The 23,626-nt window shown below is 47.8% G+C and overlaps 1 protein-coding gene across 2 annotated transcripts in view; it reads right to left on the reverse strand.

Moving 5' to 3' along the window:
- The window catches only part of Zbtb16 (zinc finger and BTB domain containing 16), a 172,954-nt gene that overhangs the window by 143,900 nt on the left and 5,428 nt on the right, over positions 1-23,626 (reverse strand). The window lies entirely within an intron of this gene.

The following is a 23,626-nucleotide window of genomic DNA, read 5'->3' on the forward strand; positions in this document are numbered from 1 at the left end:
TGCCCAGACCATCTAACAAAACACAGTGGGTCTGGGGGGGGGGTCCATCGTTCCAGTGAAGACAAGATCAGGACCAGCACCACCGCATGCACTAGCCAGGAATAGAGTCAGGGAGTAGCCAGAGCTAGATACATGCTTGTGTGGATGGATGTAAATACACATACACATACACACACACACACACACACACACACACACACACACACACACACACGGCTCTGGACCCTTCTGATAGTCCAGGTCTTTCTCTCATCGACTCTTCCTCCTCAACCCAAAATGACTGTGACAAAATGCCCAGAAACACTCCCACATGTTGTAGCCAGCCCTGGAAGGCTACATGCATGAACACAGTGCTCTTCACCGAGAATCAGAGCTGTTTAGAGGGGACTGTGAGCTGAAGACAGCTCCTTGACTTGTTCTTCTGACTAACTTTCCTTCCTCTCTACAGCAATGGAGCTGTCACTTAGACCAGCTCTCTGCTCAGCCCACCCAACATCGATGACCCTGAGACCCCTGAAGTCCAGCTGATCTGAGGGTGCCAATGAAGAGGGGGTACGTTGCTTAGTCAAGACTTAAGATACCGGGAAAAATCATCCCAGACTGGACAGCTGGGGAGACCGAGAGGGAGTGAGTTTTTTTTGTCTTTGTTAGGCCAACTAGGCAAGAAGCAAAGGGTCTACTCTCAGTCACACCCACACACACAGAGGAAACTGCTCTAGCAACCCTCAAGTGCAATCAGAAGCCATGTCATGTGAGGTGCCAGGGAAAAAAAGAGGGAAATTTGGAGTGAAAAAGATTGCAGTGAAGTAGCAACCACACTCATTAAACACAGAGGAAGCCCTCCACATCCACCCAACAGACAGCTCAGCCATCTACGTCTACCATGGTCACCAGCACTCACCTTTAAAGGACCTGACCCACACAGACTAAGAGTTGATAGTTCACAGCTGGAGTGGGCAGGCAGATGGGCAAAAGCATGAGATGGTGGTAGCAGGCTCTTCATTCAAATGGAATTGCTTTGTGTCTGCAGTCAGGAAGGAGGACACACAGCCCCTAGCCCTCCTCCTGTACCACCCAGTCACAAGTTCTGCATGGGGAAGGGGCAGGGAGAAGACAAAATCTTCAACTGAGGGAAGGGGAGGATAAGCAGCATGAGTTCAAGGCCAACATAGGCAACTTAGTGAGACCCTATCTCAAACAAAATATATTTTAAAAAAATATATATATATATACACACACACATATATATTTATTTCTGTATGTATACATGTGTTCATGTGGCAGTACATGTGCCACATATGAAAATGACAGGTCAACACTAAGTATCACCCTCAATTATTGACACACATCTTTTTTAAAGCAAGATCTCTCTCACCGAACATGTAGCTCAATGTTTCTCTACTGATAAGCCAATGATCTTCAGTAATCTGCCTATCTCCACTTCCCCAGTGCTGGGACTACAGGCACAAACCTTTGTGTTTAGGATCTAAACTCAGGTCCTTATGCTGGCTGCCTCTAGCACTATACCAACAGAACTATTTCTGAGCTCGTAAACTGGGCTGGGTGTGCAGCTCAGTTGGAGAGCACAGGCATAATTCATGCATAGCTCTTGGTTTCATGACCAGCCCCACAAAAGGAAAAGAGGGGACGGGAGGGGGGAACTTAATGAAGTTAGTAACGAACTTCTCTAACTTACCAATGGAAATAAAATGTTCAGGAAAACAAAACAACCAAACAAACAAACAAACAAAAAACCAAGGGTCTAGTCTGGCCATTTATATCTTATAGGAAATGGGTATCTGTGATGCCAAAGTGCCAATGAGTCCACTGGAAGGGCATGGCCAGGAAAATAGAACAGGCCTGACCCAAAAAGCAACCAAGAGAATGAGCCCTTGGGATACCCAGGACTGGAGGACCCATAGGCCTGGACTCTGAGTCAAAAATTCAGAAACTCTTCTCAGACATGACCTAAGCCACACAGGTCTCCAAACTACCTTTTCCCCAGCAGAAAACCAGGCACTAACACAAAAGATCTTGGCCAAGAACAGCTAAAAACAGACAACTCCTACTCACCAAGGACCTCCAAGGTTGAGCCAGTGAGGATTGAGCTCAAGGGAATGGAGAATCCAAGAGGCCACACTCCCTGCACTAGGGCTCTAAGAATAAAACAAGACTATTTTCCCACACTCTCAGGACTCAGATGCTGGTGAGACAAGATGAATGCACAGTTCAGGAAAGAGCCCTGTCCTGTCCCTTTAAGCCACTAGCAGAATGTGAAAGCAGAGAATAGCACAACAGAGTCAGGAAGTCACCTAGAATGACAGGTACTCTGCTGGGCAGTGGTGAGGGCCCTCGGTCACTCATCCATAAAATGGGCCTCAAAGTAGTAATGCTACTTGTCTTGCCTGGATGGCCATGGATGAGCTGAGTGCCAAGTGTCCCCTTCTGAACCTCCCATCTTAATTACAGGAACAATCCCAGCAGGGAATGAGAGCAGTGAAATATCCCAGAATCCCCTGCTTCCTTCCTAAAGACTTGCTGATCACCCTAGGGTGGCTCCAAGCACCTTCCATCTGGGTGTAGAAAGAAAGGAGGAGGAGTGATCACCCCATCACAGTCCCCACCCAGTTCCCTCTCATCTCTGTCCCTAGTTCACACATACACTGGGTTCACAAACTGCAAGCTCCAAATGGCCTTTGGCAAGCCTAGGTGCACAGACTTATCCCTAGTGGACAAGTCCCCACTGGGCACACTGAGACTGCATAGAGAGCTTCTACCCTCTACTTCCCTACCATCTTAGAGCCGTGGTCTCCCACTGTTCCAGCTTAAGGTGGACAGGGAAGGTTTCCAGGCACTGTAGAAAAGACTGCTTCCTGGAACTTTTGGGATCAGAGATTGCTCCCCAAGGCAACCTACCTGATTCATCACAGGTCATGAATCTATGTCCTTCCCAACCAGTTTTGGAGCAGAGCAAAAACCAGTCCTTGTTCTCTACTCTAGAACTCTCCCATCTCCATTCCCCTAAGAAGAGGGGCAATGGAAACCAGTCAACCTATAACCCTCTTGGAAGATAAAGGCAGGAAGACCCAATACTCAAGGTCATCCTTGGCTGTATAAAAGTCTGAAGCCAACCTGGGCTACATGAGACCTTGGCACCACCCCCGCCCAAAAAAAAAAAAAAAAAAAAAAGAAAGAAAAAGAAAAAGAAAAAGAAAGAAGGAGAGAGGGAGGGAGGGAAGGAGGGACAGAGAAACAGCCATCAAGCTTGCTACAAGGAAGGAATGAAAAATGGAAGTCAAGAGTATAGCAATAGGGTTAACCAAACCAGCAGGTGTTGAACCCAAGTCCTTGCTTTCCAAGAACAACCCCCCCAAAACAAACAAACAAACAACAACAACAAAAAAAAAAAAAACAAGAAAATTCACAAGCAAAGAAACAGCCAGCACTCAACCCTCCATTCCTGGCTCATCCTGAAGGGTGGTTCTCCAGAACTGAGTCTTATAGAGAAGTACCAAGAGGGGTTTAGTTCCCGTTCGGAAGTGAAGGTCAGGAATACATACATCAGAAAGGGGCTGCTGATGGAGGTGCAGCATGCACACTGGGCTTTGAGGCCTGTACCCCACAATGGGGAGGGAGAACAAGCAGATGAGACAAAGAACAGTAGACTTCAAGGTGGGGACACACTGCAAGATGGCCTCTTCCCTGAGACGTGGCCGTCCTCCAATACAGGCCGAGAAAGATGGGGGCGGGGACAGTACATGTGCAGCTGGGATCTAGGTTCACCAATGGCTTGGACACTGAGCAAAGAATTCTATGGTTTCTTGACAACTCTAGAGTGGAGCACTGCCTAGAAAGGATGTGGTGAGGGGAGCCTGGCAGGGAGATTGATCAGACCAACCTGGGTGGTTACCTGAAAGTGAGGAGATGGCTTCATGAGGATGATGGTGGATACTGAAGGCAAGTGGTTGGACAAGAAATACCAAAGTCTGAAGATAAGTGCCTAGGATGGGGCATCAGAGATGCACTCACAGAAACCACAGGACTGCCAAGAAAGATGTGGAGAGAAAGGAAACACAAGACAGTCCCTTGGGGAGCACCCTCATTCTGAGGAAGAGGGTCTCCTTCAGCACCCAGTGGCATGGGGAGAGCACACTGCCTTCCTCCTTCCGAGAAATGCTTGGGGACAGATTTCAGATACTGAAGAATTCTACCCTCATCCATCCTTCCTTCCTCCCTCCTTCCCTCTCTCCCAGTGATTGAACTCAGGTTGTCAGGCTTGGGAGAAAGCACACTTACCCATAGACACTTCACCACTCCAGACCCCAGATCTCTTTAGGATTTGGAACAGGTGTATTCAGCCCTCCAAGTTGAGCATCTGATCTGAAATCTGAGAACCTTTGCTTTCAGGAGTTTACAAAGTTTCAGATTTCCGGATTAGGGGTGTTCAGCCTGCACAGGCATTTCATGCCTGGAGGAATGGACTCTAGGGAAACAGAGTTGGCTTCTTAGAAAGGAGCCCATCTGGGAGTGCCACAGATGCAGGAGTTCCCTGTATGAGACTACCCTGTACCTAGGGAGAGGGCTTAAGGGACTACCAGGGAAGTGGGGGAAGGGGCAGAAGGTTCATAGGAGAGGCCAGCAGTCACCTCTGAAAGAGTAGCACCAATGTCAGTTGGTGAAGGGTTGCACTGTGTGATACTAGAAATCTGAATTTGCAGAGAAGACATGTATTGTGGATAAAGTAGGTCCATTGTGGATAAAGTAGGTCCAGGCATCGCAATTTGCTGAGTGTTTACTCTTACATTCTGTATGCTATTTCCAGGGAGCATAAGCAGGAGGGACCAACCTCAGTAACTGTCTTCACAAACATGCTTCCCCATGCAGAGAACAGACTACTCCGACAGGTTACAAAGGCAGCTGAGCCCACAGGCACATGCTGTAAGCTCCAGCTGCTGCTAGAAACAGAGAGGAGGAAGGCCCCTAGTTCTAGGGTGGTGGCATTGCTCAGAAGAGCCTGCCTGGAGCAGATCTTGAAAACTGAATGGGACAGATACAGAGAGGGGGATGCCATTCACAAAAAGACGCTGAATCCAAATCCTGTTCTCCAGAGGCCTGGGACCAAGTTTGCACTGCTGGGGAACATCTTTGAGTGATTATGAAAAGGGACATGTCTCCATTCAAGGCTAAGGATGTGGTTCAGTGCCTTATTGGCATTCATGAAGTCCTGGGTTCACCACATAAACTGAGTGTGTTGGTCACACGTATAATATGGCACTCAGGAGATGGAGCTCAAGGATCGTTCAGAGCTTCTGGAGGAATAAGGAGTGCAGGGAAAGCCAGTACATAAAGTCCAGGCCTCCCACAAGACTCCTTTTCATCACCCAACCCTGCCACTAGACCTGCAGGGACAATGGGTGATCAGAGAGGATAGCTAGAGCAAGCATCTAGCTATCTCGCCACATAAGCCCTCTGCTGATATCTGTCGTCCAACCCCAATGAGTCAACCTGACTGTAGCCTAACGCCCAAAGCATCCAGACCTGGTCCTAGCCCACTCTCCCTCCTGAGTGTGGACTCATCCTCCATGCTAGCTCATGAGTCGTGCAGAGGCCCGGGCCCCACTCTCACACTGCCACACCTCTTCTCTCCTCTATCTACAATGACAGTTACTGAGCAGAAGTGCTTGATCAAAGCCTTACTATCCTCCAAGGGCCAGACAGGTGCCACCTGTCCCATGAATACACGCCCCCCCCAGTCTTCCATCAGCATTGTGTCCCTTGCCCTCTCTTCTGCTCTCCTCAGCCTTACTCATACGATAGTTGAACATGTGTCCAGATAACGGGAACAAACACAACAGACACACACAGCTTCTTTTCTGTCTTGCTCTGGGCTCTAGTTTAGGTCTCTTTAGATCTCCACTGCATGAGCAACCACTCTGCACACAGCAAGTGCTCAATAAATGGTTTCTGACTTGAATATCCATAGCTTAATCCTCCGAGATCTTTAGACAAAGAGTGCCCATCCCTGAATGGGTATATATGTGTTTGTCTGTTTCTTGAGACAGGGATTTCCTATCTATTTCTGGCTGTTCTGGATCTTGCTGTGTAGACCACACGATCTAGAACTCACAGAGATCCACCTGCCTGTGTCCACAGTGCAGGGATTAAAGGTGTGTGCTACCACAGCCAGCCCTGAGGGGATCTTGATGAGTATTTGAAATAAAACCGGGGGACAATGAAAGGTGAAGACAGCACAGCGCGTAAGGAAAAGAGGCGGGAGCTCCCTGCCCACCTTAGCAGGCAACTGACCCTTCTATTACTTCCCAACATCCTTCCTCAGTTCAACTGCTACCTGGGAATCTTCTAGCTTTGCAGCTGCAGATCTCGATAGCAAGCTCCTCCAGGTGCTGGGGTCCCTCTAAATAATGGATTTCTCAGCCCTAATTAATGCAAGGAAAAGGATGGCATATGTTACATTTCTCAGTTGCTCTAACTCACAGCCAAGCTGGACACTTTGAGGGAAGGGCAGCCTCAAGCTAAAGGGTCAGATAAGCTAAAATCAATATGAGTCACTGCCTCTGATTCCTTTAAATCACCACTTTCTTGTTCCTGCCCATCCCTGAGCCAGAACCCTACAGCACAAAGCAACCCCCAACTAAAGGGACTATCCATTCAAGGTAATGGCAAAAGACTACCCTCTCAGAGAAAAAAAAATATCACCTCAGCCTTAGGGATCAGTCAAACAGCTCAGAGATAACCAAGAGCACATAGTACCAACAACAGGAAACAGACACTCTGGGGAGAGCATATTAATGTAAGCCTAAGGTGTTAAACAATGGAGGCAAGAGCCTGGTTCATGTCTAAACCGGGCAGATCCACCTTGTTATGTCATTGAATATAACCACCACGATGCAATCAGAACAAGTTTTACAGATTCCAATACTTAGAAGAGGGTTGTGAGAATAATAGGAATTGAAATCATGGTTGTTTAAGGGAAACCACTGCCCCCTTAGGAAAGACACAAAGCCACCTTACAAAATACAGCCGGGGCTTTGGCTGAGACCCCTCCCCAGGAAGGCTTGCTAGAGGGCACTATGAACCCTGAAAATGGAACAAGTTGCTTAGAGACCCACAAAACTTCTCTGACAGGGGACATGGAGCAGGTTATAGACTGAGAAACAGGTAGCCACACGGCCCTGCTCAGTCATTGCCCATCTCAGACAACCAGGAGACACGAGAAGCCAAGGGTCTGGGCCCTGTCACTTCTAAAAGTCAAAGGACAAGTGCTGGAGCCCACCTATGCATCCAGGGATGAAAAGAGAGAGAAAACAGCAACACAGCCCCCTCTGCTGCTCCTGCAAGCATCTGCTGGCTTCTAGAAACTTCAGCAATGCTTCTTTTCCAGCTAGGGTTCCCAAGTTTCAAGGATTCAGGGCCCAATGGGCTCCCAGCTTGCACCATTCTTTTTATTTTATGCTAAAATGAAGTGGGAGATGCCCAGACAGACTGTGTCCCTCCTTGGATTCCTCCCTCTCCCTCTCTCTCTCCTCTCTCGTGAACAACAAAAAAAGACAAAGAAGAGAGAAAACCAAGGCATGCCAGGCCTGTGGGCCAGGCCTCCACACTGCAGGCAGCCTACATGAGCTTCCTTTATCCAACCACAAAAAGGCCCCAGCAAGTCAGCGAGGGGCCTGGGCGCTGCCAAGACAGCCGCCCCTCCGTTGAGGTTAGCAGTTACCCAGGGGCCAGATCCATCAGGCAAACAGCCCACAGCCCTCATTACACAATGGGGGCCCTTATCTCCCCTGGCCACTGTCGGTTTGCAGACATTGCATGGTGTGACAACCACAGCCCAGAATGGCCTATGAGAGATAGCCTCCCACTCTGCCCCTGCTGTCAGTGTAGGCGAGAAGACAGGCTTGACCGTTAACCTAACTTTGGGCCCTCGCATTGCTATTAAAAGAGAGATGGGTAACACTCTGGGGAACCAGTGCCGTGGGGTGGTACCACTTCTCTGATCCTGTAGGCTGAAGTCACTCTTCCTCAGAGCTACTCTCCTTGGCTCTCTGCCCACAGACATGAGGTGATGAGGGTCTATTTCATCTCTCACTGGTGAAGTGCTGGGTAGGAGACATGGGGACGAAGTCTCTTTAGGGACAGTCAACCACCCTCAAAGCACCTTTTCGACCAATTGCTAGAAGACAGGAAAGAGGACGGGGACAGTAAAAGGCACGCTCAGTGCAAGTGACATCGGTGCGGGGTTCTGGCCAGACTCCTTCTCAAAACACCTTCTAAGGTTCCCAGTTATCACAAGATATAACCCCAAACTGAGCAACAGTTACACTTATTGAACAATTACATTGCTCGCTATACTGTGTAATGGATGCTAAGTGTATGCCCAGAAATCCTCAGGATCCTTCACTGAGGGGACAAAGTGGCCACAGTACGTACATACATAGGGTCTTCAGGCCATGTTGTCTGCAAGGGTCAGAATCAGAACTTACACTCCACTGAGCTTCCAGCCCCTCTGTTGTTATGGTCACACTCTGCCTTCCCAAGGCCCCTCCCAACATTTAGGGCAGCCCCAGGTGATGCCAATCCACCATCCCAGCACAGATGACCCCCAGCCCTGGCATGACTTCCTCCCATCTGCTGGGCCTGACCACATGTTCCCACTTTCTGTTTCCATCTTCAAATCCTACTTTCAGATGCCAGATATGGTGGTACACTCCTTCTATGCAGCAGTGGGCAGGCAGGAGCAGGCAGAGCTCTGAGTTCAAGAGCAATCTGGTCTACACAGCCAGTTCCAGGACAGCTGGTGCTATCCAGAGATACCCTGTCTCAAAATGAAACAAATCTTACTTTTGGGTTTGAAGAGGTGCTTGAGACAGGGTTGCACTCAGTAGGCTAAGTGTGAGCCACCATGACCAAAACACAACTTGTCCTTCAACAGCCCATTCAAACGCCACTCCATTCAGGATCCTGGCACTGCCTATCTTCACCATACAATAGTTACAGGGCAGGGGTGAGGGTTACTTGGTGAGTATCTCTCATTCATTAGCAGATATCACATGGCTATGTTGCAAGGTTCGCCTCAGTGCCAATCACAAATGAAACTCAGGACATTTTTACAAAAGTGCCTCCAGGTCATCTGACTATACAAGCCTCTCCTGTGCCATTGTTCCATTACCATCCACTCAGTCACAGACACCAACACAAACATACTCTTCAAGTAGTTTTAACTCTGCAAAAATTCTAAGCTCAAGGGCCAGCCCCATATTTAGCAGTCTTTGCATTTCAAGCCCCCTAACACAGACATTACCCTCACAACCTAAAGACTTGATGGAAGTTTGACAACCCAGGCTGACAGAAAAGAGGTGTGTATGTGATGGGGGCAAACTCAAGACCCTGTGCCAAAACTCACCTGACCCCTGCTCAGTTACAAAGGTCTGAAATAGTCCTCAGGTCAGATTCCAGTGTAGAGGAAGTAGGGAGCAGGCCTGGGCAGTCCTTGGCCAGGTTATAAAGAAGCAATTTAAGTGGATGGAGAGTGACAGCCCCGCTTTCTAGTCTTACTTTGGCTACTAGCTTGCTATGTGGTCTTGGGTAAATCAGAGAACCTCCCTAGAACTCCAGAAACCCCTCCCTAAATGAACATGTCGAAATAGAGGCTCCTCAAGGCCCTGGCAACCCTAACATTCTATCATAATTCTGTCACCCCAAACACCTAAGGACCCTATGCATAAAGCAGGTGGGGTGTCTTCCTCAGCAGGAGGCAAGAGTAGGGACAAAAAAGAGGCACAATCTAATGCAGCCAGGCTATTCCTTAACTATCCCAAAATACAGGTAACCCACACCAAGTGAGCCGGCACACTGCTCTTGGAGGAACACCAAGGGATCTGAGGACAGCAGAGGACAGAAAGCAGACACTGAAGCAGATCTTCAATACCAAGCTTGAACTTTAACTTCCCCTCCACACATGTGCACTTTCACAGATCCAGTTTGGGAGTGTTCAAATTAGCACAACCTGTCCTGAAATACTGCATAAAACACACAGTAAGCATTTTGCTTGTTTTTATGTCATCGATGGTTTCAATGGGTGACTCACCCTTCCTCTTTAGCACTCTGTGCTCATGGGGTTTACTATAAATAATGCAAGGGGGGGCACACAGGCTGAGCACAGGCCCTGCCCAGCCAGGCTGCTGGGCCACTGCAGAGCTAGGCAGAACAACCAACCAACCCTAAGGTGTGTTCAATACTGCTTTCCACCACTGCTCTGGGACAGAGTGGAAGCAAACAGCCCACTCCCCCATGCACCCAATCTCAAGGGCTCAGGAAAATGACACTGTTAGGAAAGGGAACTGAGACCATCGACTTGGTGCTGGGTACCAGCCTAGAATTTGAACACATGTACTCCTTAATCTTCTGGAACCTTCCCAAAAAAAGGTGCAATCTGGATTCCAAAGTAGGCTCAGCATCTCCCTTAGGATATCTTAGTCAAATCTTAATCAATGCTGCCCAACCCTGCCCTTTATTATTTGGTGATGGCCAAGGTGAGTGAGTGTGTGTGTGTGTGTGTGTGTGTTTGTGTGTGTGTGTGTGTGTGTGTGTGTGTTGATTCAATGTGATTTCCCAAGAACCCAAACTCACAGGAGACTGCACCACAAACACAGAAATACTATAGTAGTGAAAGAGGTCTTGGCCAGGCCAGGTCATCACAATGGAGACTGCATCACTGGGATTCCAGTCACTGCCTAGCTGAGAATCGGAGTCAGTACTCACAGGGGTGGGGCGTTAGATCCTGACTTCCCAGGCAGCCCCCTCACCCTTTGCTCATCACTCACAAAATTTCCAAGGGTTATCAATTCCCCAAGTCTAAGCCATCCTCCCAAAGTCAAGGCAAAAGAATGTAGTGGAGCACCACTGTGTTCAAGATAAATATGGCCTCTTTACAATAGCATTCTACAGAGACACCTTTATTTGGTTGGTTGCTTACTTTGTTGTTGTTTGGAGGCTTCATTGTTTTGAGGGTTTGTTTTTTTTGTTGTTGTTGTTGCTGTTCTAAGGTAAGATCTAATGTAGCCCAGGCTAGCCTCAAATTCACTATGTAACCTGAGACTATGAGCTTCCCATCCTCCTCTATCTCCAACCTTCCAGGACTGCAGCCAGGCAGGCACCACTATACTCAGGCTTATGGAATACTGCGGATCGAACCCAGGGCCTTGTGTATGCTAGACAATTACTCTGTCAACTGAGCTCCATCCCTAGCCCAAGTGGGGACCTTTATATTCCTGATGCACTTGCACGATCCCCTATGACCTAACTTGCTGGCTGCTAACACAGGCCTTTCTATCCTAGCCTCTGCCTTGGGCCAAAACAACAGCATTCAAGGAGCTCAGCTCCATAACTCTAGAGCACCTTCACTACTCTGAGCATTTGAAACATAACACAACCTCAAGGCTACATACAAAGAGGGGCCATGCAGGTTGTCCAAGACACACAGCTAGCGAATTGTAGCCATCTTATGATGGTTTGACTTCCCAGCCATCATTCCTCATTCTAAAGCCTACATTCTTGTCACCAATTCAACAGTGACTAAAATTTAAGACTGTCATCACCTTCCAGAAATCCTCTCTTTTGAGTGAGGAACCCAGTCCCCCCCCCACCCCCATGCATGCCTGATGCTGAACTACACTGCTCTATCTTAGCATCTCTTGGACTTTGTGCTTCCCTGTTAAGTCTGCCCTGTGGATACCCCCTGCTCTAAATAGCCCACTCCGTGATCTGCAAACACTGCAAGGACATCAAAACAAAGCTATCAGCTGGGTACCTGTCTTTAGCAGCCAGTTCAAACTCTTTTGTTTGACTATCAGGCAGCTTATTGACCAGGGTTAGGGTCAGAAGTTTTTCCTTTACCTGGATACCTTCTTTCAGCAAGAGCGGCATATTGGGGGTAGGTACAGGGGCTCAGGCTGAAATCCTTAGTGAACCCTAGCTTTTAAGATTGGGAGGAGAAGGTAGGACCATGAGAAGCAAAAGTGGCAAATACCACCCCACTCTGATCTGAGCATGAACCCAAGTCTCTAAATGTTTCCCTGAAGCAGAGGTACAGGAGGTGAGGGCAAGAAGCTGGGACATTGTGAGATCAACGCAGCCGCCCAATGCAGCCGCTGTCTCTCTTCCCTGCAACTGAACCCTACCTGACAACCTCCACTGGTCCCTGCTGCCTAACTCACCACCCCTCACCTGACCCCTGCCGTTTATCTTCACAGACTGAGAAAGGTGGCCCTTATCAAGCCATCTACTCCTAGTAGATTGTTCCACAGACCACAAGGGTTATCAGTAGAGCTGATGCAGGATGATAAACAGTCACCTCTTATGCAAATAGCACCAAGAATGCTAGCCACAGAGCAGAAGCAGTGTTTAGGAGAGCTTGAACTGAATGTTCTTTTCCTTCATTACAATTCTGGGGACCCAGACAAGCTGGCAGAAACTGCTCCCTGCTCCGGTGGGTTTTTCCTCCCTTTCTGGCAGGGGTCTGTGCATATATGCCCACCACTACCCATCCCCCGCTTTGTCAAAATTGGTGGCTTCTTCTATGACTACAGCTCTACTGTCTGTCAATAACCAGGTCATTTTTCTGAGACTCCTGACCATTGTCACATGCCCTGTTTGCTGAGGTAGAAAAGTAAAAGGATTAAGGTTCTGTTGGGCATGATGGCACACACCTTTAATCCTAGCACACGAGAGACAGAAGCAGATATGGATTCTAAGTCATCTGGTCTACATAGTGAGTCCCAGATCAGCCAAAGACAGTGAGGCCCTGCCAGACAGATGTTGTGGCAGATCTACAAAGTGGGTATAGAGAGGGTTGTGAGTGACACACCCACACACACACAAATGCATTAAAATTAAGAGGGCAGGGTGATGGTTCAGTCAGAAAAATGCTTGCTGGGCAAGAGTGAAGATTTGAGCTGTATCACCAGCACTGGGGAAGCAGGATCAGACAAATCCCTCGGGATTGCTGGATGGACATCCTAATCATGCCATTGAGAGACTCTGTCTCAAAATAAAATAAAAGTGGAGGAACCCTTGGGGAACCCAAGGCTAACATCTGACATAAAAAAAATAAAAAAGTGGAGGAACCAAAGGCTAGCACCCATACACACATGCACTCATATAGCATATGCACATTCATATACATATATACTCACACATGTGCACCAAAATACACATGCACACACACATGTTCGAACCCATATTCACATGCACACACACACACTCACACGCATGAGTTCTGATTTCTAAGATGCAGCCCACTTGACTGGGAGATGCTCTCAGGGCAGATCTGTGGGACAGATGCAGCCAGGACACCAGTTAATGCCTTTTCAAACGCTTCTTATTCCAAGTGCAAACTGAGTGTCTCTAGGTGACAAAAGAATTGCACTCAGAGGGACAGACCAAGCAGTCTCACCCCTGGGGCTGCAGGCCGGGAGGGGGAATGACACAATCCAGGGCTGGCCAGAATGAAAGACGGAATGGAAGAGGCTAATTTACACAGGAAGTGAGCACTTACCAGGCCCTTCATCTCAGCACACAAAACCCTCGGCCATATCTGGAAGTAATTACACCCAGTTAACATGATCTGCCTGCCACTAAAATTAACTGCAAACAGAGATATTTTTCACTTTTGCAACAAGGAATGCCAAGATGTGTTCTGGTCTGCACCCCACACACACCACTGAATGTGGCTTGGGGGAGTTGGTATTTATCTGTTACTTGGCAAACAGGAAAAAAAAAGAGAGAGAGAGAGAGAAAAAAAAACACTCTTATAGCTGTCAGGACAAAGGAAGTAAAATAGAAGATAATTATGAAAACGTGAATGATGGCCCTGAAATCCACCGTGCTTGAAGCCCCACTGTGTCTGTAGCCCTCACAGGCCCAGTCGGTTTTCCCACAAGGAACTTCAAGGAAAGAAGCGTTTTTTTAGGCTCGCTCGATTTAGCTTCCCATCGCGTTTAGGTACCATCTTCAGCCCTTCTGCCAACGGAGCGGGGGTGGGGGGATGCGGGAGGTAGATTCACAACTGTTAGCTGAGCCTTGATTTAGCAGATCATTTTAGGGGACAACTGTCACGATTTCCCTTTTGCACTGAGTACTTCCAATTCCTAATGTGGCCAGTGCCTTCAGAGCTTTCACCTGCGCTGAGCTGTGCAGGACCAACTCACTTGACATGTGCAAAGTTTTGTTATGCAAAGGAAGAAGAGAAGTCTAAGGGGAAGTCAAAGTCTGCCTCCAGTGTGTGCACCATGAAACAGACCCATGTCTTGGTCTCCAAAGCTTAATGGCCTCAACCCGGCTGACCAGTTTGTCATTTCTTTGTCCCCAACCCCACGATTTGGAAAGCACTTAACTGCATCTTTCTGTGACCTGCCATCAACAATGCTACAGACACAGAGACAGGTCTGTTCCCAAGGAGGCATTTGCCAGCACTGACCCCTCTTTTCTAGGCCACACTCCACATGCTCCCCCTCAAGGTGCAGTTCACTCCTTTGTCACCAGAGGACTTTAAACCAGCAGCGATCAAGCAGAGCATTCACTGATGGGACAACTCTCACACATCTGTTCTCAAAAAGAGACAGGTAGAAGTTTCCCATAAGAATGAGGTCCGACACCACTGTTCTCAGCAAAAGTCACATTTAGAAACATTCCCCCGGGCGTGGGGGGGGGCTGTATGATAACCAGAAAAGCCTTGCTTTGAGGACTTGGAGCTATAATGGGGTTGTGGGGGGGGGGGACCTGATACACTGAAAGAAAGGAACACACACACTATTCTTTAACCCTGTAAATTTGACTTCATGAAGAAGACATTAAAGAGGGTCACATGCCCTTTTCAAATCAACCATCTAGGGCCATGTGAGCACCCCGAATTGGCTAACGATTTATGATGTGTGCACCCTGACCCCACTGACTAGGATGGCACCATGCCAAATGGCATGCTCCTAATTTCCTTCTGGGGACCCAGATGCAAGTGGCTAAAAACCCTGCTCTGTCCACCAGCTTCTAGAAGGACATGTATTCAAGCCCAACCTCACATCCAGACACTGCCATGTTCTCTCCATTCACTGCTGCAGCCAAAGCACGGAAGGGAATTTAGGAAAGAAGGATGGGAGGAGGAGGGAGAAAAAGAGAAGAGACACCAAAACACCCTCCCCACCCCCCCCATCAATAGCTCATTGGTATGTGGTGTGTCTTCTTTCCCTCATATGTGCACATAGGTGCACAAACATTCATGCACACACACACAAACACACACACGCACACACACACACACACACACACACACACACACACGAGGGCTCACACATACGAGGATGCACACCCTGGGGCCTATTGCTGCAAAGCCTTCCAGACTCAGAAAGGGTTAAGTTACTCTCACTGCATAAATCAAAAGTTCAAGGCTGCACCACACCACAATGATCCCCTCTTTACTTATGACGAGAACCAGAGAGGGGCTGCAATCCTGAGCATCCTGAGTGAGTCTCCCCAGCCCGCACAGGTTACACTGCCGGGGTCAGGGCCGAGGACCTTTAGCGGCAACATTCATTTCCTGAACAGGACAAGCCCTCCTGACCATAAAGCTAATAAGAACTTCCTCGCACGGCGAGCTCCGGCTGACAGGGCGACTTGTCACTGGTCACGCAGGAGGAGAGTGCTGGTTCCCATTAGAGGCTTATGATGCCAGGTGCTCCTAATAAGGCACCTCAGTGAGAAACAAGAGCCTGCTAAGTCCTGGCTCCAACTCTGGAAGTAATCAGGCCTGGGCTTCAGGGATTAGGGAGGGGCTTCCTTGAAGAAATGGGGACGGGGGTGGCCTCGGTAGACCCCTGGCAGCCGCTAACCTGTTGAATGGCTTAAATAAATAAATTCCTAAGCATCCTTCCACATCTTTCCCAGTCACCATAAAAGACTCCCCCATATTAACACTAGTAATGTTTCCCCAGTACTCCAGGTTTGATGGATTACCCAGAGGGCCATTATATTAGGCCATATCTGCTTCTCATGACAGCGAGGAGCGTCATGCCAACAGACCTAATGGCATTAAGACCACAACCCTCGGCTAATCCATTTAGTCCAGGAGAGGATGATGGGGCTCGATGGCTCCCCTATCAGGCTGAGGTTACAAGGCAAATGGAAGGTAGGTAGGCAACTGAGCCCTTCCCTGCTGCTACCAGTTACCTCAGTTTTGTTTCTGGACATTGCCACCCTGTCCTCTGCAGAAGTAAGGGTCTGATGGAGTGTGGGTCTTATTTTTAGCTTGTCTGATGGCTGGAGGGCACGTGTGCTATACGTCTTTACTTTCTGCACACTCCTGCCGGCTGCACAGGGCTTAAGACAAGTCTGGCATATTTTTTCCCTCTTCATCAAAACATCTGTGATCGGATCTTTTAGTAATTCCCTCAGTGCTGCCGTGCTGTTTCAGGAAGTTCCTTCTCTTACCTAACCTGGATTCTTCCTCCCATAACACTGAACACAATCTGTTCACACTGACGAAAATCAGGTCTCAGGGTCAGAGTGGAAAGTGAGTTCAGAACTGAGACTCAAGCAGGATTTGGGGGAGTTTTAGCCGAAGTTTCCATGCTGACAAGCAAGGGCTGCAGCCCCTCCCTACAGCTGCAGAGTTAAGCCTCACATAGGCAAAACCCAACCATAGTTTCTTCAGCCTGAGCCAGCATAATAAGAACACGGGGGCTTTTCAGGGGAAACAGTAGAAAGGGGGATTTCTGATTATGCTGGCATGGAGTTAACAACGCGGAGTTTTTATTTTTGAAAACTGGTTTCTTTTTTTTCTTTCCCTTTCTCTGTTTTTCTGTTTTCCAGTCAGCATAAAAGGTTCTACCTCCAGAAGCTGGTCATTTGTAAGATGCGACACCAGATTTCCTGTATCTCTGTAGTCCAGGCCCCTAAACACCTGCCCACTGTGCATGTGCAGGTGAATGACCTCCAGAAGAAACGAGAGACCAGAGCTGGACCTTTGGTTTCAGGGAAAATGAATCAGAAGACTAAAGCGCCAAACTTGGTGCCCGCTCCTGCTTACCATAGACAAGTCGACTAAGCTCTTGGGCTTTTCTTGGCCATCAGAAAACTAACATCCCCCTTATAGACCAGCTAGGAATTAAGCAGATCTCACAAGTGCACCCATCCCAGACACTAACATGTAACAACAAGCACTGAATACTGTCCCTGAACCACTCTGGGAAGGAGCCCTAGGGAAGGAGTTCTCAGCCCCCATCATTCATGTGAGCCCAGCCCAGGACTGCCTGTAGTAAAGTGGTGTGTGTGCCCCATCCACCTCCACCAAAGTGCTCCACACACTGAGCCCTGTGAACTGAGAGTGGACACCACATCTGTGCCTGGCATTTGGGCCAGACAACAGTAGCACCATCCGGCTAAATTTAAAGAACAGGAATGACTACCAGACCCTGGGTCAACGAGACAAAGTGTACCCAGGACACCAGAGTGCACTGGTCTACTTCCCAGGGAAGACAGCAGCACAGGCCTATGCTGTAGGCATGGCCTTCTGTACAACTGAGATGTCTACCACATGGCAAATACCTATAGAACACACACACACTGTGCATTCCCATGTGTGTCAAACACTTACAGTCATTCTTTATAATGACCGCTTGAGTAGGTTCTGTTCTGGTCACCCCACTTTACAAATGGACAGTCTGCAGAGGTTAACTACCACAACCCCAATCGCATAGCCAGTAATAAATTCAGTATTCTGACCAGAGTCAATAGCAGCACATTCACTATGTATAAAACACAGGGTTAAGGTGACAGTGGACACTGTAACAATCTTTCCCTCTACCAGAATAACTATGGAAGGGCCACCCTTTCACCTAAGATGCCAAATTGAACTTTTGCTTATCACAGAACATTCAGGAAGCCTCTTGTTACTTCTTATCTTCACTTAGCAAGACTCTTAAGTCTCATACTTGAACTTTCAGTTGTATATGATTCAAAGCCAACACACACACACACACATACACACACTGAATTAGCAAGAAATCAAAAGAGGAATTTGAGTCTAGCCAATTAGGTTAAAAGCATTTTAAAGATTCTGTAGCACTTTCCTAGGACATGCAGGTCTATGAACGTTTTAAGAGTTCATTCTAGATCTTGTATGGCTCAGTTACCCCTAGCAGGTTACAAAGGTAAGAAAAAAAAGTCAACATAAGCTGGACATGGTGGAGTACACCTTTAATCCCAGAACTTAGAAAGCAGAGGCAAGTGTGTCTCTGTGACCTGTGAGTTCAAGACCAGCTTGGTCTACATACTGAGTTTCAAGATAGCCAGGGCTATATCTCAAAAAAAAAAAAAAAAAAAAAAAAAAAAAAAAAAAGAAAAAATTCTAAAAACACAAGTGAGTACAAACAGATCTCCATCTTGTCTGTCAGACCCCACAATGCAAATTCCAAACCACAATTAACCAACAACCCAAAAAGTGCTCATCAGGGTTAGAGAAGAAAATTCAAGATGGAAGGGAATATAACACAGATAGAAAGCTCAGGATGGAAGGGAATATAACACAGATAGCCCAGCATGGAAAGTGACATAACACAGATAGCTCAGAGCCTTGGCCTCCAAAGCAACTGGACACGTGCATAGGCTCCTGGCAAAATCTTTGTCATCTCACTTCTTGTCACAGCCACAAACTTCTCCTAAGACCAGGTTTCCAGGAGCCCGGGAGGTTAGGGACAGAATCATTCATTGTGCCCCTCCCAAAAGGATACTTACTGGAGACAGAAATGGGTTTGAATAGGATTGGGTCAAATCTGTGAATGACATAGTAATTGTAAATAGCTACTAAGCAAGGCCTGGATACACCTGACCTTTAGAACTGACGTCAAGGAAGATGGCTGAAGCCTCCAACCCTGGCAGTTTAGGGATGGTGCTGGTACCTAAAGGTCAGATGGAGCTGAGCCAGAACAGCACTGTCCATGTTCTTATAAGGCCTGCTTTAGTGTGCCCAAGCCTCATGAGCTAGAAGGCAAGCACAGTGCCTATGTCTAACCATCTATAGCTTTGTGACCATCAGTAAGTCATTTACTTTCAAATCTTTTTCTTTATCTCTAATGGCCACGACACTGCCCCATGATCACTTATTCAAACCTACTAGGTGCTTCAGAAATCAAAACCATGCAGATGGTAGGCTCACTGGGACCTGTGTTTAACAGCTCCAGCGGCATCTAGGGCAGCACTCTGTAATCAAACACATTAATATTTTTGCAGCAAAACATATGAATATTCAAAATAAAGCAGGATAAATATAGCCTCGCATCAGCTTTTGCCGCTAAATGAGTTTGCTGCAAACTTACACAAAACCTTTTAGCTTTCAGAGCTTCTCCGACTTTGTAATCACTGAGCTAGGATTCTCATCCCTCCCCCCCTTCAAAAGATTGTTGAGTTAGGAGAGAGGAAGTCTGTCAAAAGATGTGTTTTACAAAAAGATAGCGCACCACGCCAGAGAATGGGCATTAGTGGTGTGGCTGCTGGGGCTCTCATCCACGCCACGGCTTGCCTTGTTCTATAAGAACTTCACCTCAAAGGTGCTTAGAGTCCAAGCATGGCAGCTCCGACATACAATCTCAGCATCTGGGATGCTGTGGCAGAAAGACCACCAGGAGTGCAAGGCTAGTCTGGACTATAGTGTGAATTGACAGAGAGGTGGGGGGGAGGAAGGCGGAAGGAGGAGGTGGAGGAGGAAGAAGGCTGGGGAAGTCTTAGTTGGCGGTGCATGTGTTCAGTGGGTGTCTGTGTGCTCAGTGGGTAGGGTGTGTGCTCTGTAGGGTGTGTGCGCTGTCGGTGGGCAGGGTGTGCGTGTGCTCATTCTGTAGGGTGTGTGTGCTCTGTCAGTAGGGTGTGTGTGCTCAGAGGGTAGGGTGTGTTCTCAGTCAGTAGGGTGCGTGTGCTCAGTGGGTAGAGAACTTTCCTAGCCTACACAAAGCCCTGGTTCTGATCCTTGGCACCATGAAAACTGGGTATGGTGGTTCCCAGCATTCAAGAGGATCCTCCCAGCAGGAGGATCAGAAGTTACTACATAGCCATCCTCAGCTATATATTAAATTTGATGCTAACTGGGGTCCACTAGATCCTGTCTTAAAACAAGCTGTTAATGGCCATCAGACCCCTGCAGGGTCCCTCACAGAAGAGAATCTGTCATGTGAGAGAGGCTAAGCTGAGCAGACAGAGCTCCCATATCCCAGCTACACAGTTCATATGTCCCCTAGCCAACCCCAGGAAGCTATGGGGAAGGGCTCTAAACAGGGGGGTTCAGGGAGCCAGCCAAGATCATTCCTTCACCTGAGCCTCCCTTGAAGAGCTAAGTAAGAGTTCCCACTTTACAGCTGAGTGCAGATCTGACCTGAGGGCTGTTCAGTACTTGATCCTACAGAGGCTCCAATAGAGGATCTGGACCTCACTCTGCTTCTGCAGCACTGAGGCCAGAAGCACAATAAAAGCTGCCTTGGGCGTTGGGCAGACATAGCCATAAACTAGGACTGTGTCTCCACACAATCAGCATGTTGCTCCTGCACAGTTGTTGACCACTGCCTAAGGTTAGGAATGAAAAGGAGCATCTGACCCAGGAGAGCTAGAGCCGAGACCACCTCCAGAACAACCCACAGGCAGAACTGGTCTGGGTTTTCAGAGAAAGAAAACAGGTGGGCCTCAACCAGGAGAGTCCAGTCTTCCAGAAGTGCCCCCCCCCCAGTCACTGACAATATCCTTTGTATTTAGGGATCTTCTGGAAACTATCCCTGGGTCCAGAATTCAGAGAAAACTGCTAACCTATCATGGTTTCTCACTGACTAGCTTCCTTTGGGTTCTGTTAGTTAAATAAGGCCACCTGGCATCTCTGTCTGGTCCTTCCTTCCGTCATTCCATCCTTCCATCCTTCTGTCCATTCTCCATTTGTCTGCCCATCCTTCCATCCATCCACCCACCCATCCATCTTCCATCTGATATTTCCTTGATATCCTACCTTTTGGTACAGGGATCACAACACACATTCCCACTATGTTTCATTATCACTCTCTGTACAGCCAATAGGTGCTCCCATCACACTATCCCAGGTTGGGATCAAGTTATGAGGAAGCCTATGCATGCAATTCAATAACCAGCCACCTTCCTGCCTCACTTCATTTCAACTCTGCCCTTTCTTCATCCCCAAAGCAACAATAAATGCCAGATACTTCATCTGTACCAACACTCTAACCTGCTAGCTTAAATAAAATAAACCTTGTGGCCTCTACCCTATCACAATCATCCCTGTTAGGATCTCAGCCAATTCCCACAGCTCCTGGCATCTGATTTTTCTATCTTGCCTTTATGTTTGCACTGGTAGCTGTGATGATTTTTCTTCCACTGAACATTTCTCAGATTGCTGATAGGTGGGAGGGGGCGATGCACAGAGAACAGTGGGGAATGGGGAGGTGGTGTATTAATCTTGGAGCCTGGAGGAAGAGAGGAAAGGCCTCCCACAAGTGCATCTAGCCTGGGGCAGCCAGGACTGTGTACACACACACACCAAAAAAATATCTTCTTCCTCTCTTGATTTCTTCAGACCTCACAGCTTAGCACAGAAGGGTGTGGACCCAGATATAGATGCTCAGAATGAAGGATTCATTTCCACCCTCAATCAAAAGCACATTTTTCCTTTCAGCAGCCCATGGTGTAGCACTAAGGACTCTAGAATCAAGCCTCATTGTTACAAGCTTATGAGGACAGGGACATGGTCTACACTACCTCACACAGGCTCCGGTAGACAGGGATGCTCTCATACATGAGAGCTCAGAGCCAATGGGGAGATTCAGAAAGGAGGCTAGAACTACACAGAGGACAGAAGGATGAGTCCCCACCTTCATGGTGACTACATGGTGGCCAAGCCCCAGTGACTGTGGATGTCACTTCAATCAGCATCAACTGACCTCAGAAAGCTGAAGAACTTCTGAAGCAGCCCTGTACGTGGCTGCTTCCTCATCCCAACCCTTTGGGATACAGCTCAGCCAACCCTTATTTATTCCCATTAGGGTCCCATCACGTGAGAACTCAGAACTCTCGGGACAGTTACATCTTCCATGTGAGTAAAAAGAAAACTATATACACAGATTCATGGAGAACTCTTGGTTCTGCAAGGAAGGCTCGGAAGATTCAAGAATTAGAAAAAGGCCAAGCATGTGGCATACAACCTTAATCCCAGCACTGCTCACCAGAGTCAGAAACAGGTAGAGCTATGTGCATTTAAATCTAGCTTGATCTACATAGCAGTCCAAGTGATCTAGGGCTACATCCTAAGTTCTTCTCTCAAAAATAAATTAATTAATTAAATTTCAAAACAACCTGAGTCAGAAGAAAAAGCACTTCTTTGTGCAAGCACACTGCTATGCAGGTGTGTGCTTGTGGGGGCATCGTCTTCAGCTGTTCTCCACTCCAATCCTCTTGTTGAACTTGGAGCCCATAGATAAGGCGGACCAGCTGGAGAGGGCCAGGGGTCTGTCTATCTCACCTCCCCAGGGCTAGGATGATAGGCACATTTTGCTAAGCTTGGCTTTTCCATGATGTGCATGACTTTTTACACAGGGATCCTAACTCAGGTCCTCATGCTTGCATAGCAAGCCTTTTACCCACTGAGCTGTCTCTCTAACGTCACCCCCAGTCCAAGTGAGACCTTAAAAAGTGACTTTCCACCATATTCCAGTTTTCACAGCCTGTTTTCATCCGGAGAAGATGACAGACCTATCTGGTCAGGTTTGGGAAGGGGTTTCCTCTTAAGGAAAATGTAAGCAAAAACAAGCACAATTTCGTCAGTCTACTTCTGAGCAGACCAAGTACCAAGAAGACACATATCTGCAGTTGTTATTTTATGTATCACTAGGAAAAAATTTGGCTACTTTCAGCTGAGTGCCACTTTCCATAGGGTTCAGCTCAAAGCAGCCAATCAGGCACCTTCGGAGCAAGCTGTGGCTAGAGGTGATTATATTGGTTTCCCACCTACTGCAGGTCCCCTAAATGAGCAACAGGAATAGAGCGAGGGGAGAGTGCTTGCAAAAGTGGAAAATCCACCCAAGATCAGCAAAACAGCCAGCCAGAAGTTGTGTAAAAGGTTAGCATCTGTGACAACAGCAAACCAGATTTGTGGACACAATTCATCAGACCCAGCAATGAAGGATGAAAACGATGGGTTTATAGTTTATGGCAAACAGAAAAGACAAACCCACTATTGACTCCCTGTCTGATGAGCACTGGTCCATGTTCCCCCACCTGTTTTGCAGGAAAGGTCTTCCTCCTCTTCACTGGATGGCTACAAGGAACCACATGCATGACAGGTTAAGTCTTAGTTTGAATCTTTCTGCCTTGCTAGGACTCCTTCTCAGCACTTTCCTGTGTATTAGTAAAAAACAAACAAACAACAACAAAACACTACCAGTCAGGCAGTGGTGGCCAGCCAGGCAGTGGTGACTCATGCCTTTAATCCCAGCACCTGGGAGGCAGAGTCAGGTGGATCCCAGTGAGTTCAAGGATAGCCCTGTCTACAGATAAGAGTTACAGGACAGCCAGGATT

Source organism: Phodopus roborovskii, unplaced genomic scaffold (genome assembly GCF_943737965.1).
Source record: "Phodopus roborovskii unplaced genomic scaffold, PHOROB, whole genome shotgun sequence".
NCBI classification, from domain to species: Eukaryota; Metazoa; Chordata; class Mammalia; order Rodentia; family Cricetidae; genus Phodopus; species Phodopus roborovskii.